Genomic DNA, 27,855 nt, shown 5'->3' with positions numbered 1-27,855 from the left:
CCTGTGGCGGTCCTCATGAGAGCCAGTTTCATCATAGTGCTTGATGATTTTGCGACTGCACTTGAAGAAACTTTCAAAGATCTTGACATTTTCCGGATTGACTGACCTTAATGTCTCAAAGTAATAATGGACTGTCATTTCTGTTTGCGTTTTTGAGCTGTTCTTGCCATTATATGGACTTGGTCTTTTACCAAATTGGGCTATTTTCTGTGTACCACCCCTACATTGTCACAACACAACTAATTGGCTCAAACGCATTAAGAAGGAAAGAAATTCCACAAATTAACTTTCAACAAGGCACACCTGTTAATTTAAATGCATTCCAGGTGACTCACTTATGAAGCTGGTTGAGAGAATTCCAAGAGTGTGCAAAGCTGTCATCAAGGCAAAGGACGGCTACTTTGAAGAATCTAAAATATATTTTGATTCGTTTCCTTATGTGTTATTTCATAGTTTTGATGTCTTCACTATTAGTCTACAATGGAGAAAATAGTAAACATAAAGAAAAACCCTTGAATGAGTAGGTGTGTCCAAACTTTTGACTGGTACTGTATATATCAGTGTAGGCTACTGTAGCCGAAATGTCAAGTGATGTTTTGTTTGCTCAGCAAATGGCATATTCCCTATTGTGAACTACTAGTTTTGACTGGGCTCTTTCCCGGCGTACATGGAGCTACTGGATTTGACATAGAGTGAGTCATAACACAACTCATATACCTTTCAACATCATGCAAACAAAACCAGCATCATGCCATGCAGGGTACGTATCAGGTCAAGAATAGAGTCCGAATGCCACCACAGAACTATGCATTTATAGCATGCTCTTAAACCTTTAAGCAACAAACCAACACATCAAACATGCTTTATGGGGATAATAACACAATCTCTCCATTAGCATTTTGTTGTGAACATGTAGTGCAATGCTATGTAGCCAATATTTACCACAGTTTTCCCAACGGTTCCCAAATGCCCCCAGGAGACCCAGTTAATATCTCTTCAGATGCTGGTTTTAAAGCCGACTGAGCTTTGATATGTCATGTTCTTTAACAGTTGCCGATTTATTTTCCATGTTTGTGGAATGAATGAGCCAGTGTTTTCCTCATTGTGTGCAAGGGCGGAATCAAACAAAAATGGAGAATAATAGCAAATTTAACATTTCTTGGAACAAAGCACATTGTCTGTTACCTTGTATCATGGTCTTGTGCGTCATGGTCCGGTCCTGTGTTTTAGTGCTTTTTTCTAAATGAGATGTGCATTTATTTTATTTTATTTTATTTTGTCTTCAGGGTTGACACACCAACTAACGTTCTAAAAATACTATTATGAGGAGTGTGCAGGGTTCTTTCCTCACTACCATTAGGTAGAGTAACATTCTTGGGTCTTCTGATATCTATAATTTGGACCTTTTCTCCATGACCCTCCCTAACCCCTATGCTCTTGTGAATGATGACTGGCATTATGAAGGCCTTATGCAGCCTTATACCCCCTTCAACTACAGTTTGACCTAAACTGGTACTGTGCCTCACTGGTACTCTAGTTTTAAGATGTGCATCGTTCTCTCCCTCTAAGATTATGGAGAAGGAAGATCCAATTAACAGAAATTCTGTGTTCTGTGCCTCTTAAATTTCAAATTCCTTTGAAAATGCTTCCTGAATCGGCTCTGATACAGTGGTTTCATTCATAATGTCTATATGGTTCAGATGGCGGGAAAATTCCAGAGTTAGAATCTCATTATGTGACGATGGGTCTCCTGGAGTAGTTGGTCTTCTGTTTCAGACCCTTTATTCATCGTGGTAGGGAATGTCTTTTGTACTTCTCTAGCAGTACAGGTTTTGACCTAAGCTTGAGCCTAAACTTGAACAAAGTCAAATGCTGTACTGTGGTGCGTCAACCCTCCATCTCGAGAGCTACTGGGTGTTCTGATTGTTTACAACGTGGTGTGTTCCAGTAGGGCTGGAGAAAAAGCCTGCACACCCAGTAGCTCTCCTGGAATCTCCTGGAGGATGGTTGGCCACACCGTAACATTACAATTACAACCAAATACTTGTTATGTCTTTATCAAATAATTCCCTCATTCAATGAACCAGGAATCAAATGGCTAAGGTGTGCGAGGTTGATAACTAAGATGTTTATTTATTTGTAAGGTCAAAATATTCAGTGTCCAGGGGAGATGTTGACAGCATACAGTGGGAGTTTATTGTCAATTAGGCTATTCTAGAAATATTTTTGTAACAGAATTACATGGACAGTCTTGAATAGAGATGAAGCCTAGACAATTTTGAGTGCTTGTGAGACAGTTTTACAACCGGAGCATTGGTGCAGCATTGGTTAATTTCATCAACAGTGCACTCATATCAGCTGCGTGTCATCCATTTGTGGTTATACATGAGTGCTGGTGGAAAGTTAGGACATGACAATGACATTAATACATGCTAATAGCAGAAATAGTTAACTAGCGAGATAACCAGCCAAACTACACAACATGTTTTGAATTGGGTCTCCAGTTAGTCTGTTGTAATATCATGATTTTATCTGTTGCACAAATGTCTCTCTCTCTCCTCTGGCAATGGCCCACTGGCACACGCAGGTGCCTTTTGGGAGGCAGACATAGACTTCCATAGAAAGTAGGAAGAGGACTACTAATGTCACCACTAATTGAGTGTTTCTCAATGTTCCTCTGCTTCGACGGCTGACCTAAGGACAGAACCTGGTTCAATGATCTCTGTTCACGTCCTTTTAGGCCATGTGGTCAGGTCACACAGCAACACAGGTTGTATCCCAAATGGCACCCTAATCCCTAAATCGTGCACTACTATTGACCAGGACTCAAAAGTAGTTAACTATATAGGGAATAAGGCCCCATTTGAGATGCAGACTTTGCCACACTCTTTTCCTTTGACTTAATGTGACAACTAACTTCGTAACCGTTATTGTATTTCTACGGAGACTTGCAGGGTATGTTAACGAGAGGTGGTGTTTTAAATGTCTGCCCTATCGAACCCTGCATGCGTTGTGTCAGGAGCAATTTGAGTGTAACACACCGCTTTGTCTAATCCTGTTTTATTGATAGGAAAACCGAGATGGAACAAATTGGGTGCTACATGGTTGGTTGTTATTCCCTCCTTGACTACAAAATTCTGGTAACTTTGTCCAAATTCTCAAGCTTTCCAGAAACCCTGTTAGGAATATTCCGGATTTTCTGCTTATTCACTCAGGAGTCCGGTAATTTCTTACTGTTCAATGCAAGCGCTTAAAATAACAATATTAGAGGCTACCGAGTGGCGCAGCGGTCTAAGGCATTGCAGTGCTTGAGGTGTCACTACAGACTTGGGTTTGATCCCAGACTGTGTTGCAGCCGGCCGTGACCGGGAGACCCATGAGATGGTGCACAATTGGTCCAGCGTCGTCCGGGTTATGGGAAGGTTTGGCTGGCCAGGATGTCCTTGTCCCATCGGACTCTAGCAACTCGTTTTGGCTGCGCCTGCACGCTGACTTAGGTCGCCAGTTGTACAGTGTTTCCTCTGACACATTGGTGTGGCTGGCTTCCGGGTTAAGCGAGCAGTATGTCAAGAAGCAGTGCGGCTTGGCAGGGTCATGTTTCGGAGGACGCATGGCTCTCGACCTTTGCCTCTCTCGTGTCCGTAGGGGAGTTGCAGAGATGGGACAAGACTGTAACTATCAAGTGGATATCACGAAATTGGGGGGAAAAGTACAAAAAATAAATATATATAAAAAAATATGTATAAAAAATAAAACAAAATTAGTATTTTAATGCATTAATGTTGCAGAAATTGCTTGATTTGATTGAGTATGTGTAGTGGTGATTGCTTGATTTGAAAGGTTGAGTAGACACTGTCAGCATGTAGATACAGCACTGTGTATAGGAAAGTTGTCAGTGTTGATCTTTCACTGTGCTAAATAGCTCAATCTGAGTCCCAAATGGCACCCTATTCTCTATATATAGTGCACTACTTTTGACCAGTCCTATGGGACACTGTGGTACCTTAAGTCACACACATGGTACGCCGAAAGGGAGAAGGTTTACCAGACAAAATATCAGTTTTCTTATATCTTCCAGATGATTTTAAAAAGCACATATTTTAAAAGCTATGATTCATTTTAATGGCACAGCCAAGTTCAAACATACAACTCCTGCACAGTTGAATAACTAAGCTATTGCCACCCTCATATTCCCATCCCATTAAAGCATACTGTGTCTGTGTCCCAAATGGCAGCCTATTACCTATGTAGTGCAATATATAGTATCTCCGTACAGTATGTCCTCAACCAATGATTGATAATGATTGCTGTGTGTCTGTCTGTCCATGCATTCTCCATCCTGATCTATTCCATGTTAGACCAGTCACTCTTCATGAAAGTCTTAGTCACCAGTTTCCTTCTCTGACTTGTAGTCTCACCCTTCACACACAAACATTTCATGGGCTATTACACGTCAGACAAGACTCAAATGTTCCACTCTGAGTCCCGAGGCCCGGGGCCTGAATTTTGCTTTCTCCATGTCAATAATCAGTGGATGGATATCATGCCTAGGGAACACAGCGTTCCCAAATACACCCTGCTCCATGCCACCTCAGAGTTGTTATAAGGGCTCAATGTCTTCCCTATAGATCTGCTCAGACCTGGGTTCAAATACTATTTGTTTTCATTCAAATACTTAACGACCTTGCCTGGTGCTATAGAACCTATGGAATAGTCGAAAAGTGCAAACCCACGCAAACCCCCCATGGGCCCTGGTTACAAAATGTAAAGTAATAAAAGACCGTTACAGTAGCATATCTGACTCACTCTCTTTGTTTTGGTCTTCGTCTGTGGCTTTGAGGCAAATAAAGAGAGGGATCAAAGTAGACAGAGAGGTGATCCTTAAGCTGATTGACTGCCAGGTTGCGTTCATTTTAGCTCGCTAGCTCAGCGTCCTTGGTGTACGGGCAGAGTTCTCCAGAGGTGTGGACTCCAGTCACAAATTTGGTGACTCGACTTGATGGAAAAGAAACCAATGAAATGGTCTTAAATGTGCGAGCTAGGACTTGACATTTTCTGGCCAGGTTTTGTAACTTTTTGTCACTCCTTTTGTGACAGAGGCTCTGTGGATATCTCAGTATTATATTTGCAAAAAAACAGATTGGCTAGTGAAACGCACACTCGGCCCTCTAAATGGACCAGGGAACTGTCAATCAACACAGGTCGGGTGAGCTAGCGCAGTGAGAAGTTTTTGGGGGATTGCAAATGTGAAACTGAATGGGAAATATATTTTTGTTGCATACATATGTTAATAGGCTACATATAGCCTACCATTTGTATTTTATATTTATACCTTTGCTTATTCGATCTGATAACCACCATACGCCTATGGCATTGTACCAAATTCTTGTGTCAATCTGTCTTTCAGAACCAAAAATTGCTCTTCAGCATTGCACATATCCAGATTAGTGACCAGAAAGCGCTTGTCTTATTTTGTCCGGTTTTGCCTGGCCAAGCCTATGGAATATGCCTATATCATGTTTTAGGGAAGACCAAGATGCAGACAGTGTCGAAGTAACAAACGTTTATTATTAGAACAGGGACAGGCAAAATGACAGGTCAAGGGCAGGGAGAGGTCAGTAATCCTGATCAGAGTCAAAGGGTACAAAACGGCGGTCAGGGCAGGCTCAGGGTCAGGGCAGGGTCAGGTCAGGGTCAGGGCAGGGTCAGGGCAGGGTCAGGGCAGGCTCAGGGTCAGGGCAGGGTCAGGGCAGGGTCAGGGCAGGGCAGGGTCAGGGCAGGGTCAGGGCAGGGTCAGGGCAGGCTCAGGGTCAGGGCAGGCTCAGGGTCAGGGAAGGCCCTGGGTCAGGGCAGGCTCAGGGTCAGGGCAGGCAGAATGGTCAAAACCGGGAAAACTAGAAAACAGGCACTATAGAAAAAGACTTGAGAAAGGGGAAAAACATTGGAAGGCTTGACGGAGAAAACAAACTGGTAACAGTCAAACAGAGAACAGGTATAAATACACTGGGGTTAATGGGGGAAGATGGGCGACACCTGGAGCTGAGCGGGGTGGAGACAAGCACATAGACAGGTGAAACGGATCAGGGTGTGACAACCTACCTACATTAATATTATCCATATAAAGTAACGTTCAGCAATGTGTTACAGATGGGTCTTTGTCTCGACAATAGGCTACCTGGTGATTTCATTGATCATTTTCATATTTCAGATTGGCCTAGTTTGGGAAGGTAGGCCTTATGATCCTGCTTGGTCTGGCCTCCAAAGAAGTGACAATGTGACATGATATCCCTATTTGATATTGACTGCTAACATGAATGACTTTCAGCTCAAAATGCAGGTGTAAAATGCAGTTTATTTCTGTACCTTGCGTTTTGAAAATGCTGTAATGACAGGCGACATTTGCGCAGCGGTTGTGTGCACGTGCATGTGTGTGCGCCGGGGTCGCAAGCTTTGAACCACTCCTTTTTAAAAGTCGTGGGTCAAAAAGGTTGAAAACCACTGAGCTAGCGAACAGATTGCTGTACACCAATAGGATCGGGTGAAGCGCAAATGTCAAATTGTAGGGAGAGAGCAGTGGTGAAAAAAATACTCAATCGTCATACTTGAGTAAAAGTAAAGATACATTAATAGAAAATGACTCAAGTAAAAGTGAAAGTCACCCAGTAAAATACTACTTATATAAAGTCTAAAAGTATTTGGTTTTTAGATACTTAAGTATCCAAAGTGAAAGTATAAATCATTTAAAAAATCCTTATATTAAACAAGCCAGGTGGCACAATGTTTTATTTGATTTTTATTGATGGATAGTCAGGGGTACACTCCAACACTCAAGACATCATTTCCAAACTAAGCATTTGTGTTTAAATAGTCTGCTAGATCAGAGGCAGTAGGGTTGACCTGGGATGTTCTCTTGATAAGTGTGTGAATTGGACAATTTTCTTGTCAAAATGTAACGAGTACTTTTGGGTGTCAGGGAAAATGTATGGAGTTAAAAGTACATTATTTTCTTTAGGAATGTAGTGAAGTAAAAGTAAAAGTTGGCAAAAATATATATAGTAAAGTACAGATACCCCAAAAAACTGCTTAAGTAGTGCTGTAAAGTATTTTTACTTAAATACTATACACCACTGGGAGAGAGGATTGCCATAAATAAATATGTAACTCCAAAAATGGTTTGTTGATCAAGAATATGAACTTTTACTTTGTAAGCTCACCAGCAATAAGGCATTAACAAGCAATTACTAGCATAGGCCTACTGGTCTCTTGGTATGTAAAAATGGCTTGAAATTGATAATTTACTTGTGAAGCTTGCATTTGGAATTTAATGTTCATGTTTAATGTTGATTACATAATCAAAATTTGTGGTAGACAAAATAATAAAAAGGGCTGTCTGGTAGCCTCAATAAATAGACACATATTTGTAGTTCAACAAGTCATTACCTGTCTAGATTTGATTTTTTACCTGACATGAAAAAAGATTTGACTCGACTCAACTTGCTGTTAGAATGCACGACATGGACTTGACTCAAGACTCAACCCGTTCTACTTGGGAATCGACATGAGACTTTGACCTTGAGACTTGCTTGTGACTCGAATAATAGTACCAATGAGAGCTAAAACGAACTAACCACCTTCTACATCTCTCTCTCTCTCTCTCCTTCCATCACTGACCGGCTGGCTGCAAGCTGTGCCGTGTTCTAACTGTTTTGACTGTGTTCAGGCCAGCACGCTAATGCCAACTTGGAATGGTATTGCACTTTAGCGAAATTGAACATAGAGGCTGGATTCAAACAAACAGAGATAAGTTACCTGTGTTCTGCGTTTGACTTTTTAACCCCTTTTTTCTCTCCAATTTCGTCCATCGCTGCAACTCCCCTACGAACTCAGGAGAGGCGAGGGTCGAGAGCCATGCGTCTTCCAAAACACAACCCTGTCAAGTCGCACTGCTTCTTGACAGAGTGCACCAATGTGACGGGGGAAACACCGTCCAGCTGGTGACCGAAGTCAGCTTGCAGGCGCCCGGCCTGCCACAAGGAGTCCCTAGAGCGCGATGGGACAAGGAAATCCCAGCCGGCCAAACCCTCCCCTGGGCCAATTGTGCACCACCTCATGGGTCTCCCGGTTACGACCTGTTATGACACAGCCTGGGATCGAACCCGGGGCTGTAGTGATTCCTCAAGACTGCTGCACCGCTCGGGAGTTTGACTTTTAAAGGTGATTTCTGCTCCAGCTGACATTGGGATTGTTTTCAGGAAACAGGAAATTGCCTTGAAAAGTCCATCACTGTGTGCAGGTCGTTAAATCTGTGTTGGTTTGAATCCTGGCCTAAACTTTAACCTACCGTATGATGATCCTGCAAGGAGAGCAGAGATACTTGTTGGGCTATGGGTCCTGTTTAAAAGTAGTGCACTATATAGGGAATAGGGTGTCATTTGGGACGTAGCCACTGAATACACATCACTCCTTGCTGCAAATCCTTTGTATGTGTTCCTGTGAGGTGAAGGAAGGGAATTGGACAGGTCAGGTAGATACAGGTTGTTTAATCCTGCTGATTCAGCACATCTCCACAACAGAGGCTGGTTGTTTTTGCCTAAACAACCAGAGGCTGGTTGTTTATGAATGTTGCAGAAAATAGACATTGTGCAGATGGCAAACAGACAGGCAGGAAGGCAGGCCACTACAGGTAGCATCAGGTTAGTATGTTAGGAAGGATGAGCCCCCAGAATGCTCCAGAAGGAGTTGTACCTGAGTTCAAATACTATTTGAAATATTTTATATGCTTTCAACGTTTGCACTAGTCTGGCTGTAGTGGCAGGTCTGCACTCTATTCTATCAGATCCATTGCACCAGGCAAGCTCAATCAAGCCTAGATAAAATATTTAAAATGATTTAGAATAATATTTGAACCCATGTGCTAGAGGCCCTGCGAAGGTTTGGATAGCATACAGCAGGGAAGGCAAGCCACACTTTGGCAGAGACAAGATGTTTTAAAGAATTAATGTTTGTCTGTTTTGACTGAACGGCATAGTTTAATGGCTGTCATTTTCTGCACGGACAGAGCTGCCAACCGGTGACTGATGACGCAGCAAACAGCAAACCCATGCCTGGTGCTGTATAGAACAGAACACACACACAGAGCAGAACACAGCTGTATGAGGAGAGGACTGTATGAGACTGTATGAGAATGACGACTTGTGAAATTATATGAAATTGTCTTGTGTTCCTGTGGTGTGTGTGTGTGTGGTGGGGTGGGGGAGGGGGGTGTACAAGCCGTTTCTTCTCGATCCAGGACAAAATGGTCAGCTTGGCAGCAACGTGTCTCTGGCCTCTTGACTACCAACATCAGCACCAAGTCTACGTCCCAAATGGCACCCTATTCCCAAATGGGCCCATAGGGCAACGTCAAAAGTAGTATTTGGGACAGAACCCGAGCATCTGCAATGCATTAGCACAAGCTCAGATAGTCAGCTCAGCATGTGTTCAGGAACATCTTAATGATTCTTACGATTTATCAAGATCACAGAAAAATGCTAAAGAGAGAGATTTTGCCCAAACATTGACACAAATCAAGCATTTTATTTCCATCTTCTTTCTGCAAATCTGGTACATGGGGTGGGAGAGGTAGGATCTTAATTTGATGACCCTGTTGCATGAAATGAAAAACTTGTAGTGTGAGGTTTCAAAAACCTTCTGATGTTTGTAATTTCCACTTTCAAATTTCCGACTTAAAATTTCCCTTACGAAAAATGTATCGGCCCCAACAAAAATGTTAATGAATTATAATCCGCATATTGATTCACATTTCCTGTTGCTGAAAAAAAAAGTTTAATGCTGTAGCAAACTGGCTCAAATTAAGATCCTACATCTGTATTGAGGCGAGGGTGTCACGCCCTGGTCGAAGTATTTTGTGTTTATCTTTATGTATTGGGTCAGGCCAGGGTGTGGCATGGGGTTTTTGTATTGTGGTGTTTTGTCTTGGGGTTTTGGTGTGTATATATTGGGATTGTAGCTAGTGGGGTGATCTAGCAAAGTCTATGGCTGTCTGGAGTGGTTCTCAATCAGAGGCAGGTGTTTATCGTTGTCTCTGATTGGGAACCATATTTAGGCAGCCATATTCTTTGAGTTGGTTGTGGGTGATTGTCCTTAGTGTCCTTGTAACTGTCTAGTGTTAGTTTGCACCAGTTTAGGCTGTTTCGGTTTTTGTTATGTTGTGTTTAGTGTGTTTTTTTTTCATTAAACATGAATCGTAATCTACACGCTGCGTTTTGGTCCGACTCTCCTTCACCACACCTAGAAAACCGTTACAGAGGGCTTGTTAAATGAACTGGTAAGACCTGTTTCACGCTTCAGAAAGTATTCTCACCCCGTGGACTTTTTCCACATTTTGTTGAGTTGTAGCCTGAATTTAATTAAATTAATTCAATTAAGATTTTGTGTCAATGGCCTATACTGTACACACAATACCCCATAATGTCAAAGTGGTATTGTGTTTTTACACATTTTTACAAATTCATTAAAAATGAAAAGCTGAAATGTCTTGTCAATAGGTATTCAACCCCTTTGTTATGGCAAGCCTAAATAAGTTAAGGGGTAAACATTTGTTTAACAAGTCATATATACAGTTGAAGTTTATATACACGTAGGTTGGAGTCATTAAAACTCGTATTTCCACCACTGCACAAATTTCTTGTTAACAAACTATAGTTTTGGCAAGTTGGTTAGGACATCTACTTTGTGCATGACACAAGTCATTTTTCCAACAATTGTTTACAGACAGATTATTTCATTTAGAATTCACTGTATCACAATTCCAGTGGATCAGAAGTTTACATAAGTGCCTTTAAACAGCTTGGAAAACAGCTTGGAAAATTCCAGAAAATAATGTCATGGCTTTAGAAGCTTCTGATAGGCTAATTGACATCATTTGAGTCAATTGGAGGTGTACATGTGGATGTATTTCAAGGCCTACCTTCAAACCCAGGGCCTCTGCTTGACATCATGGGAAAATCAAAAGATATCAGCCAAGACCTCAGAAAAACAATTGTAGACCTCCAAGTCTGGTTCATCCTTGGGAGCAATTTCCAAACACCTGAAGGTACCACATTCATCTGTAAAAAACAATAGTTCGAAAATCTAAACACCATTGGACCATGCACCCGTCGTGCTCAGGAAGGAGACATGTTCTGTCTCCTAGAGATGAATGTACTTTGGTGCGAAAAAAGTGCAAATCCCAGAACAACCGCTAAGGACCTTGTGAAGATGCTGGAGGAAACAGGGACAAAAGTATCTATATCCACAGTAAAACCAGTCCTATATTGACATAATCTGAAAGGCCACTCAGTAAGGAAGAAGCCACTGCTCCAAAACCGTCATTAAAAAGCCAGACTATGGTTTGCAACTGCACATGGGGACAAAGATTGTACTTTTTGGAGAAATGTCCTCTGGTCTGATGAAACAAAAATAGAACTATTTCGTTATGTTGGGAGGAAAAGGGGGTAGGCTTGTAAGCCGAAGAACACCATCCCAACCGTGAAGCATGGGGGTGGCAGCATCATGCTGTGGGGGTGCTTTGCTGCAGGAGGGACTGATGCACTTCACAAAATAGATGGCCTAATGATGTAGGTAAATTATGTGGAAATATTGAAGCAACATATCAAGACATCAGTCAGTCCAAGTTCAATCTTGGTTGCAAATGTGTCTCCCAAATGGACAATGACCCCAATTATACTTCCAAAGTTGTGGCAAAATGGTTTAAGGACAACAAAGTCAAGGTATTGGAGTGGTCATCACAAAGCCCTGACCTCAATCCTATAGAAAATCTGTGGGCAGACCTGAAAAAGCGTGTGCGAGCAAGAGGCCTACTAAACTGACTCAGTTACACCAGTTCTGTCAGGAGGAATGGGCCAATATTCACCCAACTTATTGTGGGAAGCTTGTGGAAGGCTACCCGACATGTTTGACCCAAGTTAAACAATATAAAGGCAATGCTACCAAATACTGATTGAGAGTATGTAAACTTCTGACCCACTGGGAATGTGATGAAATAAATAAAAGCTTAAATACATCATTCTCTCCTACTATTCTGACATTTCACATTCTTAAAATAAAGTGGTGATCCTAACTGACCTAAGACAGGGAATTGTTACTAGGATTAAATTGTGTATGTAAACTTCTGACTACAACTGTAAGTTGCATGGACTCACCTTGTGTGCAATAAGTGTTTAAAATATTTTTTGTGAATGACTACCTCATCTCTGTACCAATCACATTTAATTATCTGGAACGGCCTTCAGTCGAGCAGTGAATTTCAAACACAGATTCAACCACAAAGACCAGGGAGGTTTTCCAATGCTTTGCCAAGAAGGGCACCTACTGGTAGATGGGTAAAATAAAAAGCAGACATTAAATATCCCTTATAGCATAGTGAAGTTATTAATTACACTTTGGATGGTGCCTCAATACACCCAGTCACTACAAAGATACAGGTGTCCTTCCTAAGTAATTAGCTGGAGAGGAAGGAAACCGCTCAGGGATTTCACCGTGAGGCCGATGGTGACTTTAAAACAGTTACAGAGTTTAATGGCTGTGATGGGAGAAAACTGAGGATGTAGTTACTCCACAATACTAACCTAAAAGACAGAGTGAAAAAAAGGAAGCATGTACATAATAAAAATATTCCAAATCATACATCCTGTTTGCAATAAGGCACTAATGTAAAACTGCAACAAAGCATTATGTTTGGGGCATATCCAGGTTAATTCTCCTTTCCAACGGACACTGGGAGACAAATTCACCTTCCAGCAGGACATTAACCTAAAACACAAGGCCAAATATACACTGGAGTTGCTTACCAATACAACATTGAACTCCAGGGAGTGTATCACTCTATTGAGGGTTAAGATAACTCCCAGTAAAGTCAATTTAACCCAATTTTTTTGGTGATTTCAACTATTCTTGATTTACTGTGCACCTGTTTGCTATTATACAGCACTAGATTTTTTGCTGTTCAGCAGTTTCTGTGGGTGTCCAAAACACTTTTCTGCATCCCAAATAGCATCCTATTCCGTATATAGTGTACTACTTTGGTCCATAGGGAATAGGGTACCATTTGGGATGCAGCTATGGACTCCACACTACAATACAAAATGGAACTCTGAGCTAAATTCCATCTCCACATTGGCTGGATGAACTGCAGGGTGCAGTAAACTGATTGGCTGACCGGGTTCTACTCGCAGCTGTCAGAAGCAACTGTTTTGCAACCAGAGAGTGTAGCTCCTTGCAACAACAGTGGTCAATGCTGTCTGGAAGAGTTCTCTTTCTGCAGTGCTTGGCTACCTATTCTACAAATTGCAGACCTGGGTTTAATTACTATTTTAACTCATTTAAAAGTCTTAAGCTGTACTTGATGGAGTTTTCCTGGTACAAAGTAACACAAGTAGCACAATTAAGGGTGACAGGTATCCTGGTGGTTAAGAGCATAGGGCCAGTAACCGAAAGGTCACTGGTTCGAATCCCTGAGCTGGCAAGGTGGAAAAATCAATTGTATTGCCCTTGAGCAAGGAAGTTAACCCCAACAACAACTGCTCCCAGGGAGAATGATGTTGATTAAGGCAGTCCCCTACATCTCTCTGATTCAGAGGGGTTGGGTTAAATGCAAAAGACACATTTCAGTTGAATGCATTCAGTTGTGCAAACTAGGTGCAGACTAGGTTTCCCTCCTTTCCCTTTTTCCCCAGTAGAATAGTCCAAAAATGATAAGCACTGCCCATCTTGCAACCCCAAAAACACACAACGCTCAGTGTATTTGGAATATCTCAAATAAGGATGGATCCCAGGTCTGCTATGCACATTGCACATATTGTACTCTGACATGAATGCATTAAAATGTCCTGAGGGACACATACTGTATTCTGACATTAATGCATTAAAATGTCCTGAGGGACACATACTGTATTCTGAGATGAATGCATTAAAATATCCTGAGGGACACATACTGTACTGACATGAATGCATTAAAATGTCCTGAGGGACACATACTGTATTCTGACATTAATGCATTAAAATGTCCTGAGGGACACATACTGTATTCTGAGATGAATGCATTAAAATATCCTGAGGGACACATACTGTACTCTGAGATGAATGTATTCAAATGTCCTGAGGGACACATACTGTACTCTGAGATTAATGTATTCTCTGAGATTAATGTATTCAAATGTCCTGAGGGACACATACTGTACTCTGAGATGAATGTATTCAAATGTCCTGAGGGACACATACTGTACTCTGAGATTAATGTATTCAAATGTCCTGAGGGACACATACTGTACTCTGAGATTAATGTATTCAAATGTCCTGAGGGACACATACTGTACTCTGAGATGAATGTATTCAAATGTCCTGAGGGACACATACTGAGATTAATGTATTCAAATGTCCTGAGGGACACATACTGTACTCTGAGATGAATGCATTAAAATGTCCTGAGGGACACATACTGTACTCTGACATGAATCCATTAAAATGTCCTGAGGGACACATACTGTATTCTGACATTAATGCATTAAAATGTCCTGAGGGACACATACTGTATTCTGAGATGAATGCATTAAAATATCCTGAGGGACACATACTGTACTCTGAGATTAATGTATTCAAATGTCCTGAGGGACACATACTGTACTCTGAGATGAATGTATTCAAATGTCCTGAGGGACACATACTGTACTCTGAGATTAATGTATTCAAATGTCCTGAGGGACACATACTGTACTCTGAGATTAATGTATTCAAATGTCCTGAGGGACACATACTCTGTAATGTATTCAAATGTCTGAGATTAATGTATTCAAATGTCCTGAGGGACACATACTGTACTCTGAGATTAATGTATTCAAATTCAAATGTCTCTGAGATTAATGTATTCAAATGTCCTGAGGGACACATACTGTACTCTGAGATTAATGTATTCAAATGTCCTGAGGGACACATACTGTACTCTGAGATTAATGTATTCAAATGTCCTGAGGGACACATACTGTACTCTGAGATTAATGTATTCAAATGTCCTGAGGGACACATACTGTACTCTGAGATTAATGCAAATTCCTGAAAATGTATTCCTTAAAATGTCCTGAGGGACACATACTGTACTCTGACATGAATCCATTGTCCTGAACATGTCCTGACATGAATCCATTAAAATGTCCTGAGGACACATACTGTTAAAATTCTGACACATACTGTATTCTGAATTAATGCATTAAAATGTCCTGAGGGACACATACTGTATTCTGAGATGAATGTATTCAAATATCCTGAGGGACACATACTGTACTCTGAGATGAATGTATTCAAATGTCCTGAGGGACACATACTGTACTCTGAGATTAATGTATTCAAATGTCCTGAGGGACACATACTGTACTCTGAGATTAATGTATTCAAATGTCCTGAGGGACACATACTGTACTCTGAGATGAATGTATTCAAATGTCCTGAGGGACACATACTGTACTCTGAGATTAATGTATTCAAATATCCTGAGGGACACATACTGTACTCTGAGATTAATGTATTCAAATATCCTGAGGGACACATACTGTACTCTGAGATTAAATGTCCTGATTCAAATGTCCTGAGGGACACATACTGTACTCTGAGATTAATGTATTCAAATGTCCTGAGGGACACATACTGTACTCTGAGATGAATGCATTAAAATGTCCTGAGGGACACATACTGTATTCTGACATTAATGCATTAAAATGTCCTGAGGGACACATACTGTACTCTGAAAATGTGAATGAATTAATGTATTCAAATATCCTGAGGGCCATACTGTATACTGTCCTGACACATACTGTACTCTGAGATGCAATGTCATACTAAAAATGAATCAAATGTCTGAGGGACATATATTTCAAGAGGAGTTCTGGAGTGAGAACCAAATGTCAACCCCGCCCACTGTCTGAATCCTCCCACTCACAACTTTGGCTTCCCTTTCCTCCCCATTAGAGAAAGTGAGAAATCTATAGCCAAAACATCAACCGCAGCTTGTTGTAAAACTGGGAGTGTGATATCCAGTACCAGTCAAAAGATAGAACACACCTACTCATTTGAGGGGTTTTCTTTATTTTTACTCTTTTCTACATTGTATAATAATAGTGAAGACATTAAAACTATGAAATAACACATATGGAATCATGTAGTAACCAAAAAAGTGTTAAATGTATTTTTTATTTTGCCTTGATGACAGCTTTGCACACTCTTGGCATTCTCTGAACCAGTTTCATGAGAAATGCTTTCCCAACAGTTTTGAAGTAGTTCCCACATATGCCGAGCACTTGTTGGGTGCTTTTGCTTCAACTCATCCCCAAACATCTCAATTGGGTTGAGGCTGGGTGATTGTGGAGGTTAGTTCATCTGATGCAGCAAATTATAGTCCCACTAAGATCAAACCAGATGGGATGGCGTATCGCTGCAGAATGCTGTGGTAGCCATGCTGGTTAAGTGTGCCTTGAATTCTAAATAAATCAGATTCAGTGTCACCAGCAAAGCAAAGTCACAGCGGTTGGAACCAAAAATCTAAAATTTGGACTCATCAGACCAAAAGACAGATTTCCACCAGTCTAATGTCTAATGTCCATTGCTCGTGTTTCTTGGCCCAAGCAAGTCTTCTTCTTATTGGTGTCCTTTTGTAGTGGTTTCTTTGCAGCAATTTGACCATGAAGGTCTGATTCACGCAGTCTCCTCTGAACAGTTGATGTTGAGATGTGTCTTTTACTCTCAAAGCATTTATTTGGGCTGCAATTTCTGAGGCTGATAACTCTAATGAACGTATCCTCTGCAGCAGAGGTAACTCTGGGTCTTCCTTTCCTGTGGCGGTCCTCATGAGAGCCAGTTTCATAATTCTTCCTATGTAGAAAACAAAGAAAAACCCTTCAATGAGCAGGTGTGTCCAAACTTTGCTACTGTATGTTTTAAGGGAGGTGGCAGTAAGGTAGCCTAGTGGTTAAGAACATTGGGCCAGGAACAGGAAGGTCGCTAGTTTGAATCCCAGAGATGACTAGGTGAAAAATCTGGGCGTCAATGTAAGTAACGTAATTAAAAAATACCCTTCAATGTGTGTATGTACTGCATGGGTAGTCTTAGACGTACAAGAAGATGTTTTAGAGTCCTGTGTTGAGAGAGAGTGACAGAAAGAAAAAGAAAGAGAGAGTGAGTGATAGTGTGTGTTCAGCGCTAGCTGGTTGTTTGACATTCACTGATTGCTGCCATTATAATCAGCAGTGATACTACTTCCACACAAACTCCCGTCCTGTACACTGGGCCAGCTTCCTTGTGGAGAGGAAAAGGGCACCGTTCTTTTGTCTCTGTATCTCTCTCTTCCCTCCCTCCTTTCTATCTGCTCAGGACATAAACACTTCATCGGAGTGGCAACAACCAACACATTGTGGATACTGATAGTGTGATTGAGAAAGAGTGAGCATCAAAGAAAGAGTGCGAGAGAGAGAGTAATAGAGAGAGGGAGATAAATGGATAGAGAGAAGAGAGAGAAGCAAAAAAAGCACTTCATCGTGAGAGAGCTACTTGTAATTGGCCGCTGCTCAACCCCCCCACAGCCAGAAGCCGTTATGCCAAAGTACCTAGCCACTTCTTCACCACAATGACTACAGCGGACGTCACAGCTAGGACAACACTTAGAATACAGACACTTATGATGCTTCATATGAACGGGCCACTAGTCTAGAACTGATACACTTTGTTTGCATCCCAACTGGAAGCTGATTCCTGTGCACTATGTAGAGAAAAGGGTGCCATTTGGGACTGAACATGGTATCAGGCTTGGGCATCATGCATCAGCCAATTCAAGATTTATCCACTGGAAATATAATCTGATTGAAGATGTTGTTTCCTTTATTCATAATTCCCTCAAATATATGACATTTGGCTATCAGTGTGCCCTCAAAAGATTATAGGGTGCATGAAGCCTCTGGTACAAGGATATCATAATCTAGGATAAATCATGTGGGATTGATACTCCTTATTTACATATTTCACATTTCATAGTTAACATTTCTCAGCAGATGACAAATGAAAGAAAACAGTCAAGCGGAGATAGATTTGGACGAGATTAATTTGTTTTGGAACAAACTAATTGACCTCAGTTGGACCTTTCAGAGCAGTTGGCAAAGTGTTAGCATGCAATGTTCTATGGAAAAACTACGAAGCCTGTACGCTGGCAGAAAGATTGTCAAGCCTGTTATACCATTATGTCTTGGTATCAGTGTTCCTATTCACTAATACACTAGTACCTTTACTATTGATGGTTATTGGGCACATTTTGCAGCATTATTGCAGCATTATTCTATAATTTATTAAATTGTTTTTTTCTCTCATCAATCTACACACCATACCCCAGAATGACAAAGCAAAAACCTCAACTGAAATGTCACATTTACATAAGTATTCAGTCTCTTTACTCAGTACTTTGTTGAAGTACCTTTGGAAGAGGTTACAGCCTTGAGTCTTCTTGGGTATGACGCTACAAGCTTGGCACACCTGTATTTTGGGAGTTTCTCCCATTCTTCTCTGCAGATCCTCTCAAGCTCTGTCAGGTTGGATGGGGAGCATCGCTTTACAACTATTTTCAAATCTCTCCAGAGATGGTCGATCGTGTTCAAGTCTGGGCTCTGGCTGGGCCACTCAAGGACATTCAGAGACTTGTCCCGAAGCCACTCCTGCGTTTTCTTGGCTGTGCTTAGGGTCGTTATCGTGTTAGAAGGTGAACCTTCACCCCAGTCTGAGGTCCTGAACGCAGGTTTTCATCAAGGATTTCTCTGTACTTTGTTCCTTTCATCTTTCCCCCGATCCTGACTAGTCTCCTAGTCCCTGCTGCTGAAAAACATCCCCACAGCATGATGCTGCCACCACCATGCTTCACCGTAGGGATGGTGTCAGGTTTCCTCCAGACATGACACTTGGCATTCAGGCCAAAGAGTTCCATCTTGGTTTCATCAGAAGAGAGAATCTTGTTTCTCATGGTCTGAAAGTCCTTTGGGTGCCTTTTGGCAAACTCCAAGCAGGCTGTCATGTGGTTTTTACTGAGGAGTGGCTTCCATCTGGCCACTCTACCATAAAGGCCTGATTGTTTGAGGGCTGCAGAGATAGTTGTCCTTCTGGAAGGTTCTCCCATCTCCACAGAGAAACTCTGGAGCTCTGTCAGAGTGACCATCGGGTTCTTGGTCACTTCTCTCACCAAGGCCCTTCTCCCCCGATTGCTTAGTTTGGCCGGGCGGCCAGCTCTAGGAAGAGTCTTGTTGGTACCAAATTTCTTCCATTTAAGAATGATGGAAGACCTTCAATGCTTCAGACATTTTTTGGTACCCTTCCCCAGATCTGTGCCTCAACAAAATCCTGTCACTGAGCTCTACTGACAATTCCTTCGACCTCATGGCTTGGTTTTTGCTCTGACATGCACTGTCAACTGATGGGACCTGATATAGACAGGTGTGTGCCTTTCCAAATCATGTCCAATCAATATAATTTACCACAGGTGGACTCCAGTCAAGTTGTAGAAACATCTCACGGATGATCAATGGAAACAGGATGCACCTGAGCTCAATTTTGAGTCGTATAGCGAAGGGTGTGAATACTTACATAAAAAATAAGGTATTTCTGTTTAAAAAAATAATAATTAGCAAAAAAAAAAAGCCTAAAAACCTGTTTTCGCTTTGTCATTATAGGGTGTTGTGTGGATTGATGAGGATTTTTATTTATTTAATACATTTTGGAATAACAGAGTAACGTTACCAAATGTGGAAAAAGTCAAGGTGTCTGAAATCTTTCCGAAGGCGTTGTATATAGCACAATACTTTTGACCACCAAGTTATATCTCTGACTATACAGTACACATAGATCCAGGTTCAGGAAGCTCCGGGACCTGGCAACCTTGGTTAGCGTGCACTGCGCCCAGCCTGCCACAGGAGTCACTGGTGCGCGATGAGTCAAGGATATCCCTGCCGGCCAAACCCTCCCTAACCCGGACGACGCTGGGCCAATTGTGCATTGCATGGGCGCTGCAATACAGCACCCTTAACCACTGCGCCACCCGGGAGGACCAGTTGGCAAGAGTTTGACTGTTTTAACTGACTCTGTTCAACTTATTCAGTCAAAAGAAAAAATATTTTGACTCATTTCGTTCATTTGATTCAGAGCACGCAGGACCCCCTACCGGCAAACGATGAACTAAAAACTCTAAAGAATCATGTTTCTGCAAGCCTCTCGTTCACCACAGGGGGCTTATTGGAGGTGTCATTTGTGACTGAGACTTGTGCTTCAAGTGTGCTTCAAACAATGTACATTTGGGATTGCTAGTCAGACAAATAAGATGACTTCTTGATACCTTTGAAACAAGGTCTATTTGTGGCAACAACTGGACTAGATTGTGAACAACTCTTGGTGGAATGCAGTTGCTTGACTGCAGCAAGGGAGATTAGCACAATATCGTTTGCGAACTGCAGCAGTCCTCACAAAACGATTAGTTCTAGAGTTCGAGCTTGTTGAGCAGATGCTGGCTGTAGGCTATGTGTTTATAGTTGATCTATTTTCCTGCGTGCACGTGATAGACAGTTGGTAGTGGGAGCACATCTCTGGAGCCTCCTTAGCCGGAGGAGCATGTATTAATCCTGCTGTATTTATTGCGGCCAGCAGGTCAAATAAACAACTCAAATTTTAATTAATCTCGGCTCGAATGAACAATGACTCTCGAGTCAGTAAAAATACTTGTTCTAAGCGATCTGCACATCTCTAGTTGACAAGACAGCACAAAGAGATCTGGAACCAGGCTACGCAAACCCCTGTATGCCTAACTGATTACCTGGGTCTCCCAGAAAGAAAGGCTCTGTTTATCTATGTCCTCTGAGAGAAGTTGTCAGACAGGTAGAATGAAAGACAGAAAGATTAGGCCACAACAAGGTAATTAGATTTGAAGGGGGCATTTAACCAATCAAATGATGTGCCCTGATCTGAAGAAAGAGAATAAGTGACGGAGGAGAAGAAAACATGTTGTTGAGGCTGAGGGTCTGAATCACTGGAGGGTAACTGTTGATGTCCTCCAGTCTGCTATCTGTTATCCTGATGTGAACTCTCTGGATTCCCAGCTGCGTCTCAAATTGCACCATATTCCCTATATTCCCTTTTAACCAGGGCCCTAGGTGCACAATGTAGGGAATAGGGTGCTATTTCTTAAATCTCCCCCATTCCTTAAATCCGGACCTCCCCTTATTGGCCTTCATTATATGCATGTGATAGTCCGTTGTGTCCTCCAGTGTCCTGTCAACATTTCATAGTCGCTGATGGATTGGATTGGCATCTGATGTCCTGTCAACATTCCGTAGAGGCTGACGGATTGGTTTGGCATCTGATGTCCTGTCAACATTTCGTAGAGCCTGACGGATTGGTTTGGCATCTGATGCCCTGTCAACATTTCGTAGAGGCTGACGGATTGGTTTGGCATATGATGCCCTGTCAACATTTCGTAGAGGATGACGGATTGGTTTGGCATCTGTTGTACTGTCAACATTTCGTAGAGGCTGACGGATTGGTTTGGCATCTGATGTCCTGTCAACATTTCGTAGAGGCTGACGGATTGGTTTGGCATCTGATGGCCTGTCAACATTTCGTAGAGGATGACGGATTGGTTTGGCATCTGATGGCCTGTCAACATTTCGTAGAGGCTGACGGATTGGTTTGGCATCTGATGGCCTGTCAACATTTTGTAGAGGCTGACTGATTGGTTTGGCATCTGATGGCCTGTCAACATTTTGTAGAGGCTGACGGATTGGTTTGGCATCTGATGGCCTGTCAACATTTCGTAGAGGCTGACGGATTGGTTTGGCATCTGATGGCCTGTCAACATTACGATGACGGATTGGTTTGGCATCTGATGGCCTGTCAACATTTTGTAGAGGCTGACGGATTAGTTTGGCATCTGATGGCCTGTCAACATTTCTTAGAGGATGACGGACTGGTTTGGCATCTGATGTCCTGTCAACATTGCGTAGAGGCTGACAGATTAGTTTGGCATCTGATGGCCTGTCAACATTTCGTAGAGGCTGACGGATTAGTTTGGCATCTGATGGCCTGTCAACATTTCGTAGAGGCTGACGGATTAGTTTGGCATACATGCACAGTTATTCCAGAGGAAAATAGCTGGTGCTGAGGCAGATGTCTGCTTGTTTGAAGTAAGTTAAAAAAATAATGAAACCCCTGTGGATATTTAAAAAGGCTGGGTCTGCAGATTGCACAAAATGGTTTGTCATATTTTGATTGCTGTTGCCATGCCATTTATGTTTACTGTTGTTCTCCCTGCACAGTTTTAACTCAGATTGGGAGTTCCCATTCTCTTGTAGTCTGTTCTGTTCTTTCACTTTCTAGTTAGAAACAGTGTCTGTTATGTGTCCTCTGGCTCTTTCCTCCTCTGTTGACAGACTCATGGTCTTTTTATGATTTAAGGGCGGCAAAATGAATTGAGATTAAAAGTGTTCTTTTGTTTCAGGCAAAGATTTGAAAAAGAGAGAGAAATAATGAGGGATAGAGAGAGGAGAAGGAGAAGGGAAGATAGCTGGGTTGCGGCCATGTTGAAAGAATAGAGGCCCATTCTCATACTTCGTCCAACAAAGACATGTCCATATATCAACTGACACTCATTCCATCCAACCAACCTCACAGAGCTTTGCCCCCCCCCACCCCTGTCTCTCTCTCTCTCTCTCTCTCTCTCTCTCTCTCTCTCTCTCTCTCTCTCTCTCTCGCTCTCTCTCTTTCCATCTCTCTTTCTCCCCCTCTCTCGCAATCTTTCTTTCTCCCTCTCGTTGGGTCTGTTTTTGATTATCAGAAGGGACCTCTCTTTTTTTCACAGAATGAGTGTGTGGTCATGACACTGTGTCCCTTTGGTCTCTTTCACTTCATATTCTGACCATGGCTCTCTCTGTCTTTCAAACACCACTATAGTACATTAATAGCTGACCGGTATGGTTAGCTTTTACCAAACGTTCTAAGTGGCTCTTTACACAAAAGTGTTTTAAAGTACACTGAGTGTACAAAACATTATGAACACCTCCTCTTTCCATGATAGACTGAACAGGTGAATACAGATGAAAGCTATGATCCCTTGTTAATGTTAAATCCACTTCAATGAGTGTAGATGAAGTGGAGGAGACGGGTTAAATAAGGATTTCTAAGCCTTGAGACAATTGAGACATGGATTGTGTATGTGTGCCATTCAGAGGGTGAATGGGCATGATGGGTATGGTAGTAGGTGCCAGGCGTATCGGTTTGAGTGTGTCAAGAACTGCAATGCTGCTGGGGTTTTCACACTGGGAATCAAGAATGGTCCACCACCCAAAGGACATCCAGCCAACTTCACACGACTGTGGGAATCATTTGAGTCAACATGTGCCAGCATCCCTGTGGAACGCTTTTCGACATCATCTTGTAGAGTCCATGCCCTGACAAATGGAGGCTGCTCTAATGGCAAAGGGGGTGGGGGGGGGTTACAACTCAATACTAAGGCGTTATTATTGTTTTGTACACTCACCAATTAACTTAGAACATGTGTAGACTAACATGCTGACCAAACCGGCTTTGCGCGTGCCTCTGCGTGCTCCATGTGCATGTGTTGATTTTGTCTATCCCCACCAGACACGTTCATGACACGCAGATTAAAATACCAGAACTGTGAACAAACTGTATTCTTTTGGGGACAGGTCTTGCAGCGCGGGACTTGCAGCACGGGACTCGCGGGACTTGCAGCGCGTCTAAAATAGAACCAAGTTCTATTTTAGCGCCTGGCTACGCAGACGCTCGTTGATGCGAGCAAACAGTTTGGATGAAATGATTGAATAACATGTAGTGTACATTCATTTTGCAACGCCCTTTGGCCCCTTGTCAAAGTAACACTCCGAAGTGGCGCAGCGGTCTAAGGCACTGCATCTCAGGTCAAAAGGAGTCACTGCAGTCTCTGGTTCGAAGCCAGTCTGCATCACATCCGGCTGTGATTGGGAGTGGTGCACAATTGGCCCAGTGTCGTCTGCTGTCATTGTAAATAATAAATAACTGACTTGCCTAGTTAAATCAAATTTAATGCAATACTGTAGGCAATATGTTGCCATTTGGTCCCTGGTCAAAGTAATGCAGTATGTACTGTAGGCAATATGTTGCCATTTGGTCCCTGGTCAAAGTAATGCAGTATGTACTGTAGGCAATATGTTGCCATTTGGTCCCTGGTCAAAGTAATGTAGTATATACTGTAGGCAATATGTTGCCATTTGGTCCCTGGTCAAAGTAATGTAGTATGTACTGTAGGCAATATGTTGCCATTTGGTCCCTGGTCAAAGTAATGCAGTATGTACTGTAGGCAATATGTTGCCATTTGGTCCCTGGTCAAAGTAATGCAGTATGTACTGTAGGCAATATGTTGCCATTTGGTCCCTGGTCAAAGTAATGTAGTATGTACTGTAGGCAATATGTTGCCATTTGGTCCCTGGTCAAAGTAATGCAGTATGTACTGTAGGCAATATGTTGCCATTTGGTCCCTGGTCAAAGTAATGCAGTATGTACTGTAGGCAATATGTTCCCATTTGGTCCCTGGTCAAAGTAATGCAGTATGTACTGTAGGCAATATGTTGCCATTTGGTCCCTGGTCAAAGTAATGCAGTATGTACTGTACGAAATATGTTGCCATTTGGTCCATGGTCAAAGTAATGTAGTATGTACTGTAGGCAATATGTTGCCATTTGGTCCCTGGTCAAAGTAATGTAGTATGTACTGTAGGCAATATGTTGTCATTTGGTCCATGATCAAAGTAATGTAGTATGTACTGTAGGCAATATGTTGCCATTTGGTCCCTGGTCAAAGTAATGTAGTATGTACTGTAGGCGATATGTTGCCATTTGGTCCCTGGTCAAAGTAATGCAGTATGTACTGTAGGCAATATGTTGCCATTTGGTCCCTGGTCAAAGTAATGTAGTATGTACTGTAGGCAATATGTTGCTATTTGGTCCCTGGTCAAAGTAATGCAGTATGTACTGTAGGCAATATTTTGCCATTTGGGATTCAACCTTTGTCTTTGTGTACCTAGCTATTCTATCAGAGTTCAAAGTCCTTAGAAATAAATAATTGAGCTTGACGCTGCAAGTTATGACAGAACTCTGTCCCCCTGGCCCCATTCTGAATTAGCGCCATACTGTTAGCTACTTATTAAAACAGCTATATAACATGTACAGTAGTAGATAGCAGATTGGCCTTATAGTTGCATTGTTACTAATATTATTTTTCTCTTTTTATGTGAATGGACCCCTCCTTTCCTCTCCTTTCCTCTCCTCTCCCTCTACTAACAGGTAAGTCCTTTCCCATAGAGTGAGCCATCTGAGTGTGTGGATATGACTGGGTCTGTGTCTACTTTCTTAGCTGAAGTGTGTGTTTGCATGCGTGTGTATATGCATCAGTTTATGCGCTTTGTGTGTGTGTGTCCAGACTAGTGGTCGACCGATTATGATTATTCAACGGCGATACAGATTATTGGATGACCAAAAAAAAGCCTATACCGCTTAATCGGACGATTTATATATATATATATTTGAAATAATGACAATTACAACAATACTGATTGAACACTTTTATTTTTACTTTAATATAAGTTACTTTAATATAATACATAAATAAAATCAGTCTCAAATAAATAATGAAACATGTTCAATTTGGTTTAAATAATGCAAAAACACAGTGTTGGAGAAGAAAGTAAAAGTGCAATATGTGCCATGTAAAAAAGCTAACATTTCAATTCCTTGCTCAGAACATGAGAACATATGAAAGCTGGTAGTTCCTTTCAAAATGAGTCTTCAATATTCCCAGTTAAAAAGTTCTAGGTTGGAGTTATTATAGGAGTTATAGGACTATTTCTCTCTATACCATTTTTATTTCATAAACCTTTGACTATTGGATGTTCTTACAGGCACTATAGTATTGCCAGCCTAATCTCGGGAGTTTATGGGCTTGAAGTCATAAACAGCACTGTGCTTCAAGCATTGCGAAGAGCTGCTGGCAAATGCAGGAAAGTGCTGTTTGAATGAATGCTTACGAGCCTGCTCTATCAAATATCAAATCATAAGCTTAATTATAATATAATAACACACAGAAATACGAGCCTTCGGTCAATAAATATGGTAAAATCCGGAAACTATAATTTTGAAAACTAAACATTTATTATTTTAGTAAAATACGGAAACGTTCCGTATTTTATCGAACGGGTGGCATCTCTAAGTATAAATATTGCTGTTACATTACACAACCTTCAATGTTATGTCATAATAATGTCAAATTCTGGCAAATTAATTACGGTCTTTGTTAGGAAGAAATGGTCTTCACGCAGTTCGCAACGAGCCAGGCGGCCCAAACTGCTGCATGTACCCTGACTCTGCTCGCACAGAACGCAAGAGAAGTGACACAATTTTCCTAGTAAATACTGCCTGCTAACATGAAATTATTTTACCTAAATATGCAGGGTTAAAAAAATATACTTATGTATTGACTTTAAGAAAGGCGTTGATGTTTATGGTTTGGTACATTGGTGCAACGACAGTACTTTTTTCGCGAATGCGCTTGTTAAATCATCACCCATTTGTCCAAGTAGGCTGTGATTTGATGATAAATTAACTGGCACAGAATTTATTATATGCAACGCAGGACAAGCTAGTTAAACTAGTAATATCATCAACCATGTGTAATTAACTAGTGATTATGTTAAGATTAATTGTTTTTTATAAGTTAAGTTTAATGCTAGCTAGCAACCTTGGCTCCTTGCTGCACTCTCGTAACAGGTGGTCAGCCTGCCACGCAGTCTCCTCGTGGAATGCAATGTAATCGGCCATAATTGGCATCCAAAAATGCCGATTACCGATTGTTATGAAAACTTGAAATCGGCCATGCCGATTAATCGGTCGACCTCTAGTCCAGACCTTACATGTGTGTATTGATGTGAATACAGGGCTCATCGGTGAAAGAGACTTATCCCACTGGGCACACACTTGTTGAATCAAGGTAATTTCAAATAAATTATGTTGAACCAATGTTGAATAGATGCTGAATTGACATGTGTGTCCAGTGGGCTTGGTCTCAGCATGACTCCCAGTCGAAATAAAGGAAAAAAATAAAAATAAACACTTACTACTTGTGTAATACGGAGTGGACTGATGCAACCTCTGCAGTGAGCAGAGTCTGAAGTGACCAGCCTGGGATGCAGTCGGCTGCTCTGCTGCACACCTGGGCTCAAATAGTGTTTGTTTTCTTCATTGAGCTTGCCTTGAGTGCCAGATTAATATATACAGGACCAGAATTTAAAAAACAGCACACTGTTGTGCAGTAAGCATATGATTCATGAATTACAGTGCTATTACATAGTTTCTCTAGTAGGGATGCACAATATATCGGTGAACATATCGGAATCGGCCGATATTAGCTAAAAATGTTAACATCAGTATCGGCCTGATGTCTAGTTTAACTCTGATGTTAAAAACCGATGTCAAGCCATACCTATATAACGTAGGTACATGACGTGCATACCTATATAACGTAGGTACATGACGTGCATACCTATATAACGTAGGTACATGACGTGCCATACCTATATAACGTAGGTACATGACGTGCCATACCTATATAACGTAGGTACATGACGTGCATACCTATATAACGTAGGTACATGACGTGCCATACCTATATAACGTAGGTACATGACGTGCCATACCTAACGTAGGTATAACGTGCAGGTACATGACGTGCCATACCTATATAACG

At 41.7% G+C, this 27,855-nt stretch overlaps 1 protein-coding gene across 6 annotated transcripts in view; it reads left to right on the top strand.

Annotated features, from left to right (window-relative positions):
* The window catches only part of LOC124012304 (thyroid hormone receptor beta), a 157,268-nt gene that overhangs the window by 2,503 nt on the left and 126,910 nt on the right, over positions 1 to 27,855 (top strand). The window contains exon 1 of one of the 6 annotated variants that reach the window (XM_046325778.1): positions 25,251 to 25,400. The exons of the other annotated variants lie outside the window; for them this stretch is intronic. The gene's annotated coding sequence lies outside the window, so the exon portion shown is untranslated. Of the gene's footprint in view, positions 1 to 25,250; positions 25,401 to 27,855 lie in introns of those variants that run through there. 6 annotated transcript variants of the gene reach the window in all.

Source organism: Oncorhynchus gorbuscha, linkage group LG24 (genome assembly GCF_021184085.1).
Source record: "Oncorhynchus gorbuscha isolate QuinsamMale2020 ecotype Even-year linkage group LG24, OgorEven_v1.0, whole genome shotgun sequence".
NCBI lineage: Eukaryota > Metazoa > Chordata > Actinopteri > Salmoniformes > Salmonidae > Oncorhynchus > Oncorhynchus gorbuscha.
Note: the sequence above shows the minus strand (reverse complement) of the source record. Positions and strands in the feature narration are given on the sequence as shown.